The sequence below is a fragment of the Chiloscyllium plagiosum genome, unplaced genomic scaffold, assembly GCF_037043375.1.
Source record: "Chiloscyllium plagiosum isolate Xiang-an unplaced genomic scaffold, Cpla_swu_hap1 HiC_scaffold_41, whole genome shotgun sequence".
Lineage (NCBI taxonomy): Eukaryota > Metazoa > Chordata > Chondrichthyes > Orectolobiformes > Hemiscylliidae > Chiloscyllium > Chiloscyllium plagiosum.
Window position 1 is genome coordinate 19,260,934 of NW_028270179.1, and position 17,711 is coordinate 19,278,644.

The following is a 17,711-nucleotide window of genomic DNA, read 5'->3' on the forward strand; positions in this document are numbered from 1 at the left end:
CCCTCCCCGCCCCCCACACCCTACAGCTATCTGCGGCAAGGAGTTCTAGAGACTCACAACCAGGAGAAGAAATCCCTCTGCACATTCCTCTTAAGGTTATCCTTATTAGTGAGACCAGGCCCTCTGGCCTGAGACTGACTTAGGAGAGGAAACGTCCTTTCAGCATTTATACTGTAAGATAAATGTAAGGAATGCTACGTGTTTCAATGAGATTATCTTTTGTTCTTCCAATGTTCAGTGAGTAAAGTGCCAAACTTTTTGACCTTTGCATATTGAACAATTTATCCATGTTGTGTATCGTCCAAGCGAATCTTGAAACTCCCTCTCACTTCGAAACTGAATGAAGTCTCCATCATGTTGGTGTTGCATTTAGCACCGGTTTAGCTTCCAAAAAAAAAACCTGAGACGACATTAGGTCCACACACATCCAATACTGAATAAATCGACTCTCCTAATTCATTCCCCATCCTTGAGCAATGAACCTTACTGTTCCAATGTGCACTTGAACGGTGTACACCATTTACTATCAATATTAAAAGCAAAAGCGTAGGTAATAGGAGCCGGAGTAGAACATTCCTCCCCTCGATTCTGCTGCAATATTCAATTCAATGAAGACTGATGATGTAACTCCATGACTGTTCCCGCTTTCTCCCCAAAACTTTCAGTTCTGAAAAAAAATCTACCTCTTGTAAACATTCAATGTTTTCGTGTCAATATCTACCTCTAGCCGAGGCTACCATAATCTCACTAAAATAACTTCAAGAAGCCAGTATCTCATTCACAATTTACACATTGTTTACGCGTGGAAATCCTTGACAATGGTCCATCTCCCTCAGAGCTAGCTTTCAGAGTGCCAGAAAACCTGACACTCCTGTATATATCTACCAACTAAGGCTTCCTGACACCATCTCTAATCAGGGAAATTGCATTCTGTTCGGCCCACCTGCTTGTATTCACCAGACTGAATTCTCTCTGAGCAAAGTAATTTCTCTTTATCTCAGTCTGGAATGCTATCCAAATCCTTCGTCTGTGATTCCTGCTTCTGTGCAGTTGGTGTTGAGGCACTGAAGATATCCAAAAAAAGACACTATTCTCCTTTTAATTTAAGACCAAGAGTTAATAACACCAAAGGAACATGGCAAAATACGAATGAAGATATGAATATAATTAGCAGTCAATCTCAAAAGGATTATCACCAGGACGGTGAAAATATAAGTCACTGCATTTTGTAGTGAACTGTGGTTCTTGTATACTGAGATACAATATTAAATGTGACCTGATGAATTAAGAATGTTTGTACATTACTGTGTTTGCAATGTTTATAGGCGGTTGTCAAATTCAGAAAATCGTTGTTGATAGCAAATGCCTTCTATATTTTCATAGAGTCGTCGAGATGTACAGCACAGAAACAAAACCTTTGGTCCAACATCTCCATGCCAACCAAATATGCAGACTCAATTTAATCCCACCTGCCAGCACTCTGCCCTTATCTCTCCAAACTCTTCCTATTTATATCCCTACGCAGATGCGTTTTCAATGTTGCAATCATACTAGCCTCCACCACTTCCTCTGGCAGCTCACTCCAAATATGCACCAACCTCTGCGAGAAAAAGTTGTCCCTTAGGAATCTGTTATATCTTTCCCCTCTCACCCTAAACCTATGCCCTCTCGTTCTGGACTGCCCGACCCAAGGGAAGAGACCCTGTCTATTTAACCTATCCATGTCCCTCATGATTTTATAGACCTCTATAAGGTCACCCTTCAGCTTCCGAAGCTCCAGGGAAAGAAATCCTAGCCTAGTCAACGTCCCCCTCCAGCTCAAATCCTCCATCCCTGGCAACACTCTTATAAGTCTTTTCAGAAGCCTTTCAAGATTCACAACATCCTTCCGATCGGAAGGAGACCAGAAATGCACGCAATATTCTAAAAGTGGCCTAACCAATGTCGTGTACAGCCATAACATGACCTCCCAACTCCTGCACTCAATTCTCTGATCAATAAAGGAAAGCATACCAAACGCCTTCTTCATTATCCTATCTATCTGCGCGTTCACATTCAAGGAGCCAAGAACCTGCAATCCAATGTATCTTTGTTCAACAACACTCCCTAGGATCTTGCCATTAAGTGCATAAGTCCTGCTAAATTTTGCTTTCCCAAAATGTAGCACCTCAGACTTATCTAAGTTAAACTCCATCTGTCACTTCCCAGCCCATTTGCCCATCTGATCAAACTCCCGTTGCAATCTGTGGTAACCTACTTCGCTGACCAATACACCTCCAACTTTGGTGTCATTGACAAATTACTAACCATACCTCTTACGCTCACAACCAAATCATTTATATAAATAACGAAAAGCAGTGGACCCAGCACCCATTCTTGTGGCACTCCACTGGTCACAGGGCTCTGAAAAACTACCCTCAACCACCACTCTCTGTCTTCAATCTTTGAACGAGTTCTTTAACCAAATGGTTAGTTTTCCTTTATTCCATGAAATCTAACCTTGCTAACCAGACTTCCATAAGGAACGTTGCCGAACGCCTTACTGAAGTCCAAATAGACCACGGCAACCGCTCTGCCCTCATAAATCCTCTTTGTTACTTATTCAAAAAACTCTATCAAGTTTGTGAGACATAATTTCCCATATACAAACGATGTTGACTCTCCCTAATCATTTCTTGCATTTCCAAATACATATACATCCTGTACCTCAGAAATCCTTCCAACAACTTTCACAACACAGACGACAGGATCTCGTACCACCCTTCTTAAACAGTGGCACCAGGTTAGCCAACCTCCAGTCTTCTGGCAATTCACCTGTGACTATCGCTGATACAAGTATCTCAGGAAGGCGCTCAGCAATCATTTCCCGAGCTGCCCACAGTGTTCTCGGGTACCCCGATCAGGTCCTGCGCATTTATCCAATTTTATGCTTCTCAAGACATTCAGCGGTTCCTCCTCTGTAATATGGACATTTTTCAAGATGTCACCATCTATTTCCCTACATTTTATACGTTCCATGTCCTTTCCCACAGTAAACACTGATGCAAAATACTCGTTTAGTATCTCACCCATCTCCTGTGCTTCCACACAAAGACCGCCTTGCTGATCGTTAAGGGGTCCTGTTCTCATCCTACTTACCCTTCTGTCCTTAATATATTCGTGAAAGCCCTTTGGATTCTCGTTAACTCCATTTGCCAAGCTATTTCATGTCCCCTTCTACCTCCTGATTTCCCTGTTAAGTATGCACCTACTGCCTTTATACTTTTCTCAAGATACATTTGATTTATCTTGCCTGTACCTGAGGCACATGCTTACTTTTCTTCTTAACCAGAGCCTTAATTTCTTAATTCTCAAGGATTTACTACACCTACCAGACTTTCCAGACACCCTAACGGGAATACACTGTCTCAGGACTCCCGTTCTCTCATTTCTGAAGGTTATCCATTTTCCAGGCAACCTTCGAATATCTACCCCAACCAGCTTTTGAAACTTCTTACGTAACACCTTCAAAATTAGCCTTCTTCCAACTTTTGGATGAGGTCTATTCTTTTCCATCACTATTTTAAATCGAATAAAATTATGATCGGTGGACCCAAAGTGCTCCCTCACTGATAACTCATTCACCTACCCTCCCTTATTTCCCAAGAGTAAGTCAGGGTTTGCACCTTCTCGAGAAGGTACATACACATATTGAATCAGAAATGTTTCTTTTACTCACTTAACAAATTCTTCTCCATTGAGAAAATTGAGATATCTAAAAATTCGAACAGTATATATCCATTCTATTTCAAGTAGAATGGCTTAATCAGTGATAGTTTTCTGTTCTTGCAAAGATGTGGGGCGAAATCCCTTGTAAATAATTTCATTAACAGCTTCTTTTTCTCTCACACAAAAATAAGCGCGCCTACGTTTCGCAGAGGGTGATTTGTGTATGGAATGAAGGACCAGAGGAAGTGGTGGAGACTGGTATGAATACAGCATTTAAAAAAGTGTCTGGATGGGTGAAAAGAAACGAAGGGTTTAGAGGGAAATGGACCAAATGCTGGCCGATGGGACTAGATTTATCGTGGTTATCGTCTTTGGAGGATCTGGCAGGGTTTATCTGGGTAGACAGAATAAATATTTCTCTTGATGGAGTGGTGGGATTAGATTGGGTTGGGATATCTGGTCGGCATGGACGCGTTGGACCGAAGGGTCTGTTTCCATGCTGTACATCTCTATGATTCTCTGACTCTAATCAATTACCACGAGGGCATTGATTTAAGTGAAGGAAAATAAATACCTTAGGCGAGCGAAGGGAAAGGCGTCAACTAAATGTGTTTATCCAGAACCCACTGCTTAAATGGCTGACAGAAGCCTGAAGATATTTCTTAATTATTTAGATAATAATTTTAAATGCCACAGTCGACAAACTACAGATTACATCAGCCAATGAAGCAATAGAGTATGATGGGACAAGGGGTGAAATCCACCCGTTCACCTATAGAAACAGAGACAGCACAGATGGGGCAAGGTGATAATTCTTTCTCTCCAGCTGAGAAATAGATGGACACTCCAGAGATCCCGTAACAGAACAACACCAACATGGATGATGAGAATAAGGTGGAGGAAGTGTTAGATATTGGCATCATAAAGCAAGCATTCAGATCCTGTTCCAATTAAATCAGACACCTCCTTGATAAGAATTCAGACTTGATTGAAAAATGGGAGGCAGACAAAAAGAGTGTGGCTAAAATCGAGGGCATACATCTTAGAGATGTAAACAAAACTAGCCAAAGAAGGCAAAGGAGTTCAGTTGGACTTGGGAGAACATAGAACATAGAAGAATACAGCACAGTACAGGCCCTTCGGCCCTCGATGTTGCGCCGATCCAAGCCCACCTAACCTGCACTAGCCCACTATCTTCCATATGCCTATCCAATGCCCGCTTAAATGCCCATAATGAGGGAGAGTCCACCACTGCTACTGGCAGGGCATTCCATGAACTCACGACTCGCTGAGTAAAGAACCTACCCCTAACATCTGTCCTATACCTACCCCCCTTAATTTAAAGCTATGCCCCCTTGTAATAGCTGACTCCATACGTGGAAAAAGATTCTCACTGTCGACCCTATCTAAACCCCTGATCATCTTGTACACCTCTATCAAGTCACCCCTAAACCTTCTTTTCTCCAATGAAAACAACCCCAAGTGCCTCAGCCTTTCCTCATACGATCGTCCTACCATACCAGGCAACATCCTGGTAAACCTCCTCTGCACCCGTTTCAGTGCCTCCACATCCTTCCTATAGTATGGCGACCAAAACTGCACACAATACTCCAGATGTGGCCGCACCAGAGTCTTATACAACTGCAACATGACCTCAGGACTCCGGAACGCAATTCCTCTACCAATAAAAGCCAGGAAGCCATATGCCTTCTTCACCGCACTATTTACCTGGGTGGCAACTTTCAAAAATCTGTGTACATGGACACCAAGATCCCTCTGCTCATCCACACTACCAAGTATCCGACCATTAGCCCAGTACCCCATCTTTTTATTACTCTTACCAAAGTGAATCACCTCACACTTACCTACATTGAACTCCATTTGCCACCTTTCTGCCCAGTTCTGCAGCTTGTCTATATCCCGTTATAACCTGCCACATCCTTCCTCACTGTCTACAACTCCACCGACTTTCGTGTCATCCGCAAACTTGCTCACCCAACCTTCTAACCCCTCCTCCAGGTCATCTATAAAATGACAAACAGCAATGGTCCCAAAACAGATCCTTGCGGAACACCGCTAGTGACGGCACTCCAAGATGAACCTTTGCCATCAACTCCTACCCTCTGTCTTCTTCCAGCCAGCCAACTCCTTATCCAAACCTCCAACTCACCCTCAATGCCATACCTCCGCATATTTTGCAGTAGTCTACCATTAGGAACCTTATCAAACGCCTTACTAAAATCCATATACACCTCATCTACCGCTTTCCCCTCGTCCACCTCCTTAGTCACCTTCTCAAAGAATTCAATAAGGTTTGTGAGGCGCGACCTGCCCTTCACAAAACCATGCTGACTATCCTTGATCATATTATTCCTATTTGGATGTTCATAAATCCTATCCCTTACAATTCTCTCTAAGACTTTGCCCACAACAGAAGTGAGACTCACCAGCCTATAGTTACTAGGGTTATCCCTACTCTGCTTCTTGAACAAGGGAACCACATTTGCTAGCCTCCAATCTTCTGGCACTACTCCTGACGAAAAGTATTCATTCAGTGTCTCCCCAATCTCTTCAGCCTCCATACGCAACTTCCCACTCCTATCCTTGACTGGACCTATTCCTACCCTAGTCATTCTTTTATTCCTGACAGACCTATAGAAAACCTTAGGCTTTTCCTAATCCTCCCAACTAAGGACCTTTCATGTCCCCTCCTTGCTGCTCTTAGCTCTCTCTTAAGGTCCTTCCTGGCTAGTTTAAACTCTCAATCGCCCCAATTGAACCTTCACGCCTCATCTTTACATAGGCCGCCCTCTTCCATTTAACAAGGGATTCCAACTCCTTATTAAACCACGGCTCCCTCACACGACCCTTTCCTCCCTGCCTGACGGGTACATATTGTCAAGGACACTCAATAGTTGCTCCTTGAACAAGCTCAACATATCAATTACGCCCTTGCCTTGAAGCTTACTTTTCCAAGCCACACATCCTAAGTCATGCCTCACCGCATCATAATTTCCCTGCCCCCAGCTATTACTCTTGCCCTGTAGTGCACACTTATCCCTCTCCATCACTAGAGTAAAAGTCACCGAATTGTGGTCACTGTCCCCAAAGTGCTCAACTACCTCTAATTCTAACACCTGGCCTGGTTCGTTACCCAGAACCAAATCCAGTATGGCCTCACCTCTTGTTGGCCTGTCTACATATTGTGTCAGGAAACCCTCCTGCACACATTGGACAAACACTGACCCATCTAACGAACTTGAGCTATAGCTTTCCCAATCAATATCAGGAAAGTTAAAGTCCCCTATAACAACCACCCTATTACTGTCACTCTTCTCTTGAATCATCCTCGCAATCCTTTCTTCTACGTTTCTAGGACTATTAGGAGGCCTGTAAAAAACTCCTAACAGGGTGAGCTCACCTTTCCTATTCCTCACCTCAGTCCAAACTACCTCAGATGACGAGTCTTCTCCCCCTCTTTTACCCCCACCTCTGACCCTACTAAAACATTTGAATCCTTGGACCTGCAACAGCCAATCCTGTCCCTGTTCTACCCATGTCTCCGTAATAGCCACAACATCGAAGTCCCAGGTACCAACCCACGCTGCAAGTTCACCTACCTTATTTTGTATACTTCTTGCATTGAAGTATACACACTTAAAGCCACTTTCCTGTTTACGGGCACCCTCCCTTGAAATTGATGCCATGTTCCTAACCTCCGTACACTCCAGGTCCTGCACCCTAAAGCTGCAGTCTGGCTTCCCATGCCCCTGCAGAGTTAGTTTAAAGCCCCCCACCCCCAAGAGCACTAGAACTCAAATAAAACAGCTAAACGCCTCGGTCGGAGAAACAAAGCGGACAACACAATCACCCAGTTGAACGATTGTTGCTGGGATAATCTTATGTTCTTGAAAATGCTGAAGATAGGGTACAGCAGGTAAAATCAAATTGTTCTCAATTGGACGCAACTCACCCCTTAGTGGATGACACGGTTACCTTGGTGTAGCCAAGAGGTGAGAAAGATAGACAGCAAAGTCAAGAAAGGGAGAAGTGAGAAATTGGCGACTGGAATAGATCGAGAGAAAAAGTGTTTATTGGGAGCAGAAACTAGTCAGGAGTGTGGTGGTGGAGCCACAGAGACATCTACCCGCAACCCGCCATTCACAAAAAAATGACATTGAGGTGAAAACATGGACCTCTCCGAAATGGATAACACCGGCTCCTAAAAGGAAAGAACGAAAGGATCTCACGATGTTTGTTGAGATGTTATGAAGCTGCTGGACAGTGCAGGATGTTTATACAAACTAGGGCTACCGTATTCCTTTTATTCAATCACATGTACATGAGTATCGCTGGCCAGTGCAGCATTTATTGTTCCCAAGCCTAATTGCACGAGTGGTCATTTAAGAATAAACTCCATTGCTATAGGTCTGGAGGCCAGATTGGTTAACGATGGTACATTGCCTTCCTCGTAACATTACTGAGCAAGATGGGATTATAAGATGATTAACAATGGCTTCGTGCCCGGCATTAAACACTTCATACCAAGTGTTATTCACTGCAAAACCCATGAGGGGTGGATTCGAAACTGAGACGCAATGCTTAACCTGAATCTCTGGATTAATACTCTAGTGATATAACCATTCGGTCATGGCCTACAAACCCTGCATCTCTCACCCCACTTTGGCCATTTACTTAACCCCAGGCTTTTATGTCAAAAAGAGGGCTGAGGGCAGGATTAAAAGCAGTATCCGAGTGAGACCACCTTGACAGAGAGAGAAAGAGAGAGAGCGCACGAAAATGGCTACTCAACAGTGAGAAAAAGACCCTGTCGTTGTCTGCAGAACTAGAAGCATTTCGCCCAAAATGGAAACGTAGCCAACCTTCTGGAGATGAATCGGGAGAAGAAGGAAATTGTTTTGCCAAGATGTGCCCAGCGTGTGGATACAGGTCAACAAGATGGTGGGTTCGTTAATACTGGACACATGTTCCACTGTTCGTTCGCAAAGGCACTGAGACAGTATCACAGTAAAGACTGCGCTCCACGTAGCAAGTGTCATTATCATCCAACAGATCATGAGAAAGAGGGGGTCCCAAACCACAACCCATTCAACACTAACTCCCTGATGCCATCAGTGAAGGCACTCAAACGGTCGTGCTGATTGACCTGCAAAGAATTTGATCACGAAATACTGCCCCCGCCACTTCCCATTGGAGCTAGTCCTGCCACATTGATGGGGGTGTCTCATACAAACCGATAAAACTCCAACAAGGCTAGACAGAATTAACACTGGTTTGATATTCCCAGAAACCATGGAGTCCAGACCAGGGGTGATTGGAGTCCAGACCAGGGAAGAATACAAAGTAGGACACTTAGTAGGCAGATCAGGAGAGGTGTCTTCACTGAGACACTGATGAGTCAGTGGAATTCTCTGCCATAGAAAATGATTGAGGGCGCAACATTGAAAGCATTCAAGAAGGGGTTCGATATAGTTCTCACAGAGCAAGATTGAAACGCCGAATGCTCAGAGTTTCTATATTTCTGTTGGTAATGGACTGGTACCCAAATACTAAACATTCGTAGTACTGCATTCTGGGCTAAACACGTTGGACAAACTTATGCTGCTATCATATACACAACAATGCATTCACTGCCGATTGCTAAAGTAGTTTGGAAAAGATAATATCCATCTCAAAGCCCCTAGCAACCACTGAGCTTCAGTGTTCATCACAAAGATCAGTTTGATGCAGCCTTGAATTTTCTGAGACTTCAAGTACTGATCCAAATGCTCTTTATTTTTGTGAGGATGCAACCCTCAAATAACCTCACAGCCAATACATTCCAGAACACCACTACCAATCTTTGCGAAAAATAGCCTTATATCTCCTCTGGTCTCTGAAAGTGCGCCCCTTGCTTTTAAAACAAGATATCCTATCTTTCTAATCAACCTGTTCAGAGATGCTAGTGTATACTTCTGAAGCAAGTCGGACTTGAACCTAGGCCTCCTAGCTCAACAAGGGATACTGTCTCTACACCACAAGAGCCACGTACCCCGTCTACCTTTGCTTTCACAACAGGGAGAAGCTGCTTTCTACTCACTGTACCCATGCCTGTCGCAAACAGATGCACCGTTGTTAGCTTCGCTCTCTGACTTCCTTGTTTCAGAGAAATAACCAAATATTATCCAGCCTGTCATCATAGCTAACACTCTGGACCAGAAAACAGTCTGGTGATTCTCTTCTGCATCCGTTCCAATGAAATCTTATCCTTCCTATCGTGCAGAGACCACAGCTGCACACAAGTCCCTCAGCTATACAGAGAATGTTTATGGGAAAGTTTATGGGCTGTTGTAAAATGTGTGCTCAAAGGGGGCAAAAACTAAACAACTTCAGTATGCCCGTGGACTTCCCCTAAAGCATAAAGTTATTACACTGGCAATGGAACATTTCATTCGAAGACATTGTCTGCAGAAAAAATAATGGCTCAATGCTTTCTAGACCACAGGCATTGTTTTTTTTGTGAAAAGTTATTGCTTTCGATGTAACGGGTTGTACTGTAAAGTCAGGGACAGGAGGTTATCTGAGAGTAGGTATTACTGGGTGTCACGATTAGATTGATGATGGAAAAGCACAGCAAGTCAGGTAGCATCCGAGGAGAAGGAAAATCGACGTTTCAGGCAAGATCCCTTCATCAGGAAGGGTTTTCCTGATGAGGGGCACCTGCCCGAAACGTCGATATTCCTGCTTTCTGGATACTGCCTCAACTACTAAATTTTCCAGCACCAATCTGATCTCCAGCACTTGCAATTCTCAGTTCCGCCCATTACTGCGTGTCAGTCAATGCCAAATTGCACTGATTACTTTCAAACATAGAGTACCACACCTAAGAGCGCTGATATTTTGTTACTGAGAGGAACAATCGTTGTTAATTATCTACATGTGGGTGATTCGCTCGAATCGAGCAGACATCACTAAATATGTGCTTGCTGGAGTTTTGTCATTGTCAGGTTGTATTCCTTGTGAGACTCCATTCAACTGTTAACCTTAATAGATGCGATGATTTAATGATCTCACTTCCTCAACCTTCTTCTTCCCGGTGCACAAAAATAACTAAAACTAGGTTGCACGTTTCCTGCTTCAGTAAAGAATCAGTATGAATGTGTGTCTATTAACGCAGATGATTGAGATTTCTTTATAATTAAGATTGGACTGTAATAGGAAATAAACAGAGAATCGAGGTTTTATGAGACTCAATAAATTTCTTATCATTTTGCTATTTGCATCGGGTTCAAAGGGTTCGCCTTTGAGAAAGTGGCGACACAGATTAACTGGCCAGAGACAAGGTGGGTTTTGTTGATCTAAATAAAGTTAGAGCTAATGATTTTTTTGCAAGATGTATCAGAAGAGAATGATAAAAAAATGACTTTTTTAAAATAAGAGGCTATTTTGAGTACTTACGAATTGGTACCAGAGCACATCAACAGCGTATCAAACATTTATGAAAGGAACCAAGTCAGACTTATATCAAGTTTGAAAGAATTAAACAAAGCAACTCTGATAAATTGATGAGAGCATTAAAGATAGAAAAGACGCTTTAGGCTCTTAGAGGTATCATTCTGCTTATCGAGTTTGCAAACTTACCTACAGAAATGATAAGAACTCATGCTGAGAAGCCGGAAGTTATAACAGCGAGAAGAGCTGCAGCGATGGCGGATGAATATGTATTAGGGCACAAATCTAAATCTAGCTTCAGAATGGAATTTCATTCCGTGAGGGCTAGAAATTGGGAAAGAGGAAGATCCTTCAATGAAAAGCAAAAATTAGATCACACTGGGAACAATTTATCACATATAATGAAAAATAAAGAAATCCAGGAGTTTGGAAAAGAGATGAAAGAACTCGTGTTTTCGTTGCAATAAGGTGGGGCACACAAAGTCAAAGTACTGGCAGTTTAAGAAAGACACTGGGAAAAAGAATGTGGTAAAAGGCGCTGAACAAATGGGATGAGTTAAAATAATGAAGAAAATATTGCGAGAATTCGAAGAGCTGCAGCAGAATGCACAGCCTCGTTATGGGCTGGATAGTATGTTAGCACTCGATGTATTCAAAGACTTCACATGTGTGTGTAAGATTAATTCAGGGGACTGAGGAAGATAAGTTAAAACATTGAGAGCTATGGGAGGTGATCTGTCTCTAATAATAAGAGATGAAAAGGTTTGCACTTCTTCTGAAATATTGCCCGAGAGAGTGGAAATCTGAGGTATAAATGGAGAAAAGAGTAATGTTCTCCTGTGTAAATTAAGGCTAAAAAGTACAATCAAGTCTGGGGAGTGATAGCATGAGGATTGGAAAAATTGGCTATTCCAGGAATAGTTTATTCTTGAAAATGGTGTAGCTTGACCACACGTTGGATTGATGCCTATTGTCGTAGAAATACCAGAAGAAAACAGGGGAACTGAGCAGTTACAAGAAAGGAAATGCGCTGAAATTGGAAAATGGAACATAAAACATTACAGTGCAATACAGGTCCTTTGGCCCTCAATGTTGTGCAGATCTGTGAAAACAAACTGAAGCCCATCGAACCTATAATTTTCCATTTTCATTCACATGTCTATCCAATGATCATTTAAATGTCCTTAAATTTGGCGAGTCTACGACTATTGCCAGGAGGGTATTCCAAACGCATATTACTATCTGAATAAAAACATTACCTCTGACATCTGTCCTATATCTATAACTCCTATATCTATAACTAAAGCGACATCCCCTCATACGAGCCATCACCATCTTAGGAAAGAGACTCACTGTCCACCATATTGAATGCTCTGATTATCTTATATGTCTCTATTAAGCCACCTGTCAAGCTTCTTCTCTCTGACGAAAATAGCCTCAAGTCCCTTCGGCTTTCTGCTCAATACCTTCCCTCAATGTCAGGCAACATCACAGTAAATGTCCTCTGAACTCGTTCCAAACCTTCTACATTACTCCTATAACGCGGAAACCAGAACTGCATGCAATACTCCAATATTTTGTACATCTGCAGCATCACCACATGACTCCGAAATTCAATCCCTTGACCAATAAAAGCTAGCAGACTTTTTGCTTTCTTAAAAAACCTATCAACCTGGGTGGCATCTCTCAGAGATCTATGAAAATGGACACTGACATCTCCCTACGCAGTTACACTACCAAACATCTTTTCATTAGCCCAGTGCTCTTTATTAATGTTTTGTTCCTTCCAAAGTGAATTACCTACCACTTTTCTAACTAAACTCCATTTGCCAACTCTCAACCCAGCACAAAAGCTCACCTATGTCCCTCTGTAACCTACAACTCTACCAACATTAGTGTCATCTGCAGTTTTACTGTCCTAAAGCATCATACAGATCATTTCTAAAAATTACAAAAAAACAGTGCCCCCAAAACAGATCCCTGCGGAACACCACTTGTAACTCATCTCCAGGATGAACATTTCCCATCAATCAATTTTGTCCAAACCATTAAATCACCCTCAATCCCATGTCTCTATATTTTCAGCAATAGCCTCCCGCGGGGAACTTTATCAAATGTATGTCTGAAATCCAGAAAACGTCACATCAACCGCTTTGCCCTCATCCACGGTCTTAGAAATCTCCACAAGGTTTGTGAGGCACAAATTACCCTTCACAAAACTGTGTTGACTACCGCTAATCAAATTATTCCCTTCCAAATGAGTATAAATGTTTTATCTTGTAATCCTTCCCACACTTTACCCACAACCGAAGTAAGGCTCACTGGTCTATAATTGCCAGGGTTGTCCCTACTCCCTTTCTTGAACAAGGGGACAACGTTTACAATCCTCCAGTCTTCTGGCACTATTCCTGCCGCCGTTGACGACATAAAGATCAGAGCCAAAGATGCTGCAATCTCCTCCCTAAGTCTTCAGAAAATGCTGGGATAACTTATATCCGACCAAGATGAAATATCGATTATCATTCTTTCTAGAAATGCGAACACCTCCTCCTTGTGAACCTTAATCCCATCTAATGTAACAGCGAGTAATACAGTATTCTCCTCGACCACAATGTCTTGTTATTGTGTGAATACTGATCGAAGATAATCATTTAGTGCTTGCCTATCTACTTGGTGTCCACGCACAACTTGCTACTGCTCTGATTGATTGGCCCCAATCTTAGTTAGTCTTTCTTTGATTCCTGATATACCTATTGAAAGTTTTGGGATTTTCCATAGTCCTATCCGACAATGCCTTCTCATATCACCACCTGGATTTTCTTAGCTCTCTCTTTCGGTCTTTCCTGACAACTTGTAACTCTCTAACGCCCCAACTGAGCCTTCACGTCTCATCCTAAAATAAGCCTTTTTATTCCTCTTAACAAGAGATTCAAATTCTTTAGTAAACCACATCGCTAAAGTAAACATAACCGAACTGTGGTCACTATCACCAAAGTGCTCATGACCCTCCAGATCGAACTCCTGGCCGGATTCATTACCCAGGGCCAAATCAATTGTGGCTTCACCCTTGTTGACCTGTCTGCATACTGTGTCAGGAAACCCCTCTGCGCATAGGACAAAAACTGACCCATCTAAATTACTCGAACTATATTACTTCCAGTCAATGTTTGGAAACCACCCTAAAGCCACCACCCCCATAACAATTATCCTATTACTCTCGCTCCTATCCAGAATCATCTTTGCTACCCTTTCTGCTACAGCTCTGGAGGTTTGCAGAAAACTCCCAAAAGGTTGAGCTCTCCTTTCCTGTTTCTAACCTGAGTCGACATACTCAGTAGACGAGTCCTCAAGCGTGGTTTCTGCCACGGTAATACTATACTTAACGAGAAATGCCATATCTCTCCCTCTTTTACCATTTTTTATGTTCTTTCTGAAACGTCTAAATCCTGGAACCTGCACCAACCATCTCCGAAATGGCCACAACATCGATGTCTAAGCAATTAACCCATGCTGTACGTTCACTCACCTTATCCTGGATTCTCCTGGCGTTGAAGTCGACACACTTCAAACCACCTGACTGCTTGCGACCTTGAACCCGTATTTCTATCCTCACCACTCTCATCCTCCTGTACACTGTAACAATGATTCGGTTACCAACCACCTGCTGAATTAATTTTAACCTTCCCGAAGACCATTAGCAAATTCCTCCCCGCCAAATGTATTGGTATCTCTCTGGTTCAGGTGTCGAACATCCTGTTTATAGATGTTCCATCTACCTCAGAATGAGCCCCAATTATCCAGGTATCCGTACCCCTCCCTCTTTCGCCATTCCTGTAGCTACGTGTTGAACCCCACTCTCTCCTTATTCCTCACCTCGCTAGCACGTAGCACGGGCAATAAACCAGAGATAGCAACTCTGTTGTTTCTAGCTCGAAGCTTCTACCCTAGCGCCTTGAAGTTCTGCCTTAAATATCTATGCCTTTTCCGACCAGTGTTGTTAGTGTCTACATGGACCACGACTTGGGTATGTTTACGCTCACTCTCAACAATCCCAAAAACATCACGAACGCTGACACCTGGGAGACACCACACCAAACATGAGTGTCTCTCGTTCTCACAGAATCTCCTATCTGTCCGCCTAACTATGAAATCCCTAATGACTACACCTCTCCCCACTTCCCTTCTGAGCAACAGGGACAGACCCTGTGCTAGACACCTCATGGCTTTCCCCTGGTGAACCGCCCCTCCCGACTGTATTCAAAATTATAAAATTGTTGTGGAAGGGAATGGCCGCAGGGATCCCTGCACTGTCTGCTGTTTCCCTTTCCATTCCCTGACTGTGACCCATCTGCCTTTTTTCTTTTACCTGGTGTGATTACCTACCTGTAACTCCTTTTAATAACAACCTCTGCCTCACGAAACAACCAAAGTTCATCCAGCTCCATTTCCAGCTGCCGAACACGATTTGTGAGGAGTTGGAGTTTGGTGCGCTTCCTGCAGATGAAGTCAGCACGGACGCTACTGGCGAGCCTTACCTTCCACATTCTGCAGGAGCAGCGTTGTAGTGCCCAAACTTCAATTCCCACTATTCTAAATTTCCAAAGAGACTTCTGAAAAATAAAGAACGAAAAACTAATTGCCTTACCAAACCGGCACACAGAATATATTGTTTTGGTTAGAGGAGGATGGGTGGGAGACAGTATGTAAGTAGTGTATCAGATAACACAGCCCCCCAAATATTCACCAACTTCACTTACTCAGCAGTCTCGGGTTTGCTCCTGCTCAGCGTGCAGTCTGTCTGTTCACTTGGTATGTTTTTCAGTCAGTGATTCACGTTCCCGGCAGCTCACTGGTCGACCCTCCAGCTCTTCCTGCTGCTGAACCAACAATTGAGGTCCCCGATGCTCAAAGTCAGTTTTTAAATCAGTGATTCACCTTTCTGGCAGTCCCCTAGTCGACGTTCTGAGACATTCTTGTGACAACGTGCCACAACCAATAAGTCCAAAACGAAGGGAAAACCAGAAAGAAAGATGAATGAGTTGAGGTTCATTTTGCAGAGATATTGCGCATCACCCATAAAAAAAGCACAAAATTTCAGTAGACAGAACAAGGCCAGGAGACATCTGAGATTTTAAAAGCCGTTTTAATCAACGCACCAGTTTTAGCCGTGCCAAATGTTTTGAACATCTACAAAGTCGCCACTGACGCAAGCAATGCAGTTTTTGGAGCTGTATTGCTCCAGGATGACGATTACACGAGGAGGAATTGAAAGGTCTATAGTTTATTTACCAATAATAGACTCGATAATGTACTTATTCATTCACTGGGATGTGACAGTCGCTGACAAACCAGCATTTTTTGCCCGTGAATACTTGCCCTTGAGAAGATGATGGTGAGCTGCCTTCTTGAACTGTTGCAGTTCACTTGCTGTAGGTTGACCAGAATGCCACTGAGGAAGGAATTCCAGGATTTTAATCGAGCAACAGTAACGGAACACCGATACAATTCCACTTCAGGATAGTGAGCGACTTGGAGGGGAACTTGAACGTGATGGCGGTGTTCCCAAATGCCTGCTGTATTTGCCCTTCGAGATGCAAGCGGTCGTGGGTTTGGAAGGAGTTGTCTCAAGAGTTTTGGTGAATCTCTGCAGTGCATCCTGTAGATAGTACACACTGCTGTTACTGAGTGCCAGTTGTGGAGGGCGAGGATGGTTGTCAACTCAGTGCCAATCAAAGGGGCAGCTTTGACCCGGATGATGTCAAGCTTCTTCCATGTTGTTAGAGCTGCGGTCATCCAGACAATTGTGGAGTATTCCATCGCACTCCTCACTTCTGCTTTGGAGATAGTGGGCAGGCTTTCAGGAGTCAGGAGGTAAGCTAGTCGCCACGGATATCCAGCCTCCAGCCTGCTCTTACAACTGTGCTTATGTGGTGAGTCCAGATGAGTTTATGATCAATGATAATGTTATGAAGTTGGAAGCGTGTACTGTGCCTTTCAGATAGAATGAATGCTACTCTGAACTGGGAGTAGCAGTGCATATGACGAGTTGGCAGTCCCAGCTTGTACTGGAAAATTTGAAATATGTAACATTTGGCTGTGACAGTGATAACTGGATTTTAGTTGCTGTTTTGACAACAATTCGAATTTAACCAATCCGTTTAAATTATGCCCCAGAATCCGAAAACCTAACCGAGTTTGAGTTGATTGTTTTGCCAACATCGAACCAGTGAGACTATGCCGTGTTCTGGATATAAAGGTGGAGGCATTTTGATTATTGGAGAGAGAGAAACTACAATCGAGAGAAACCCAAGACATTAGGAAACACTCTCTATCAAAGGCATATTTTCATTTGAAACGTATTCACAGTTAAAAGAAAGCAGACGACCCAGGGAGACCTTCAGCGAGAAGAAGGCAAACACTAAAGACGACAGCGGTTGTGTGGTTTTGAGATTAAGTTGCTGCAATTTTACTGTGTGTCTTATTGGAACAGCATATTGTTTTCGAGTTTGAGGAAGATAATAAGCAGTTAAGAGAAGGCGGGTGGGTTGGAG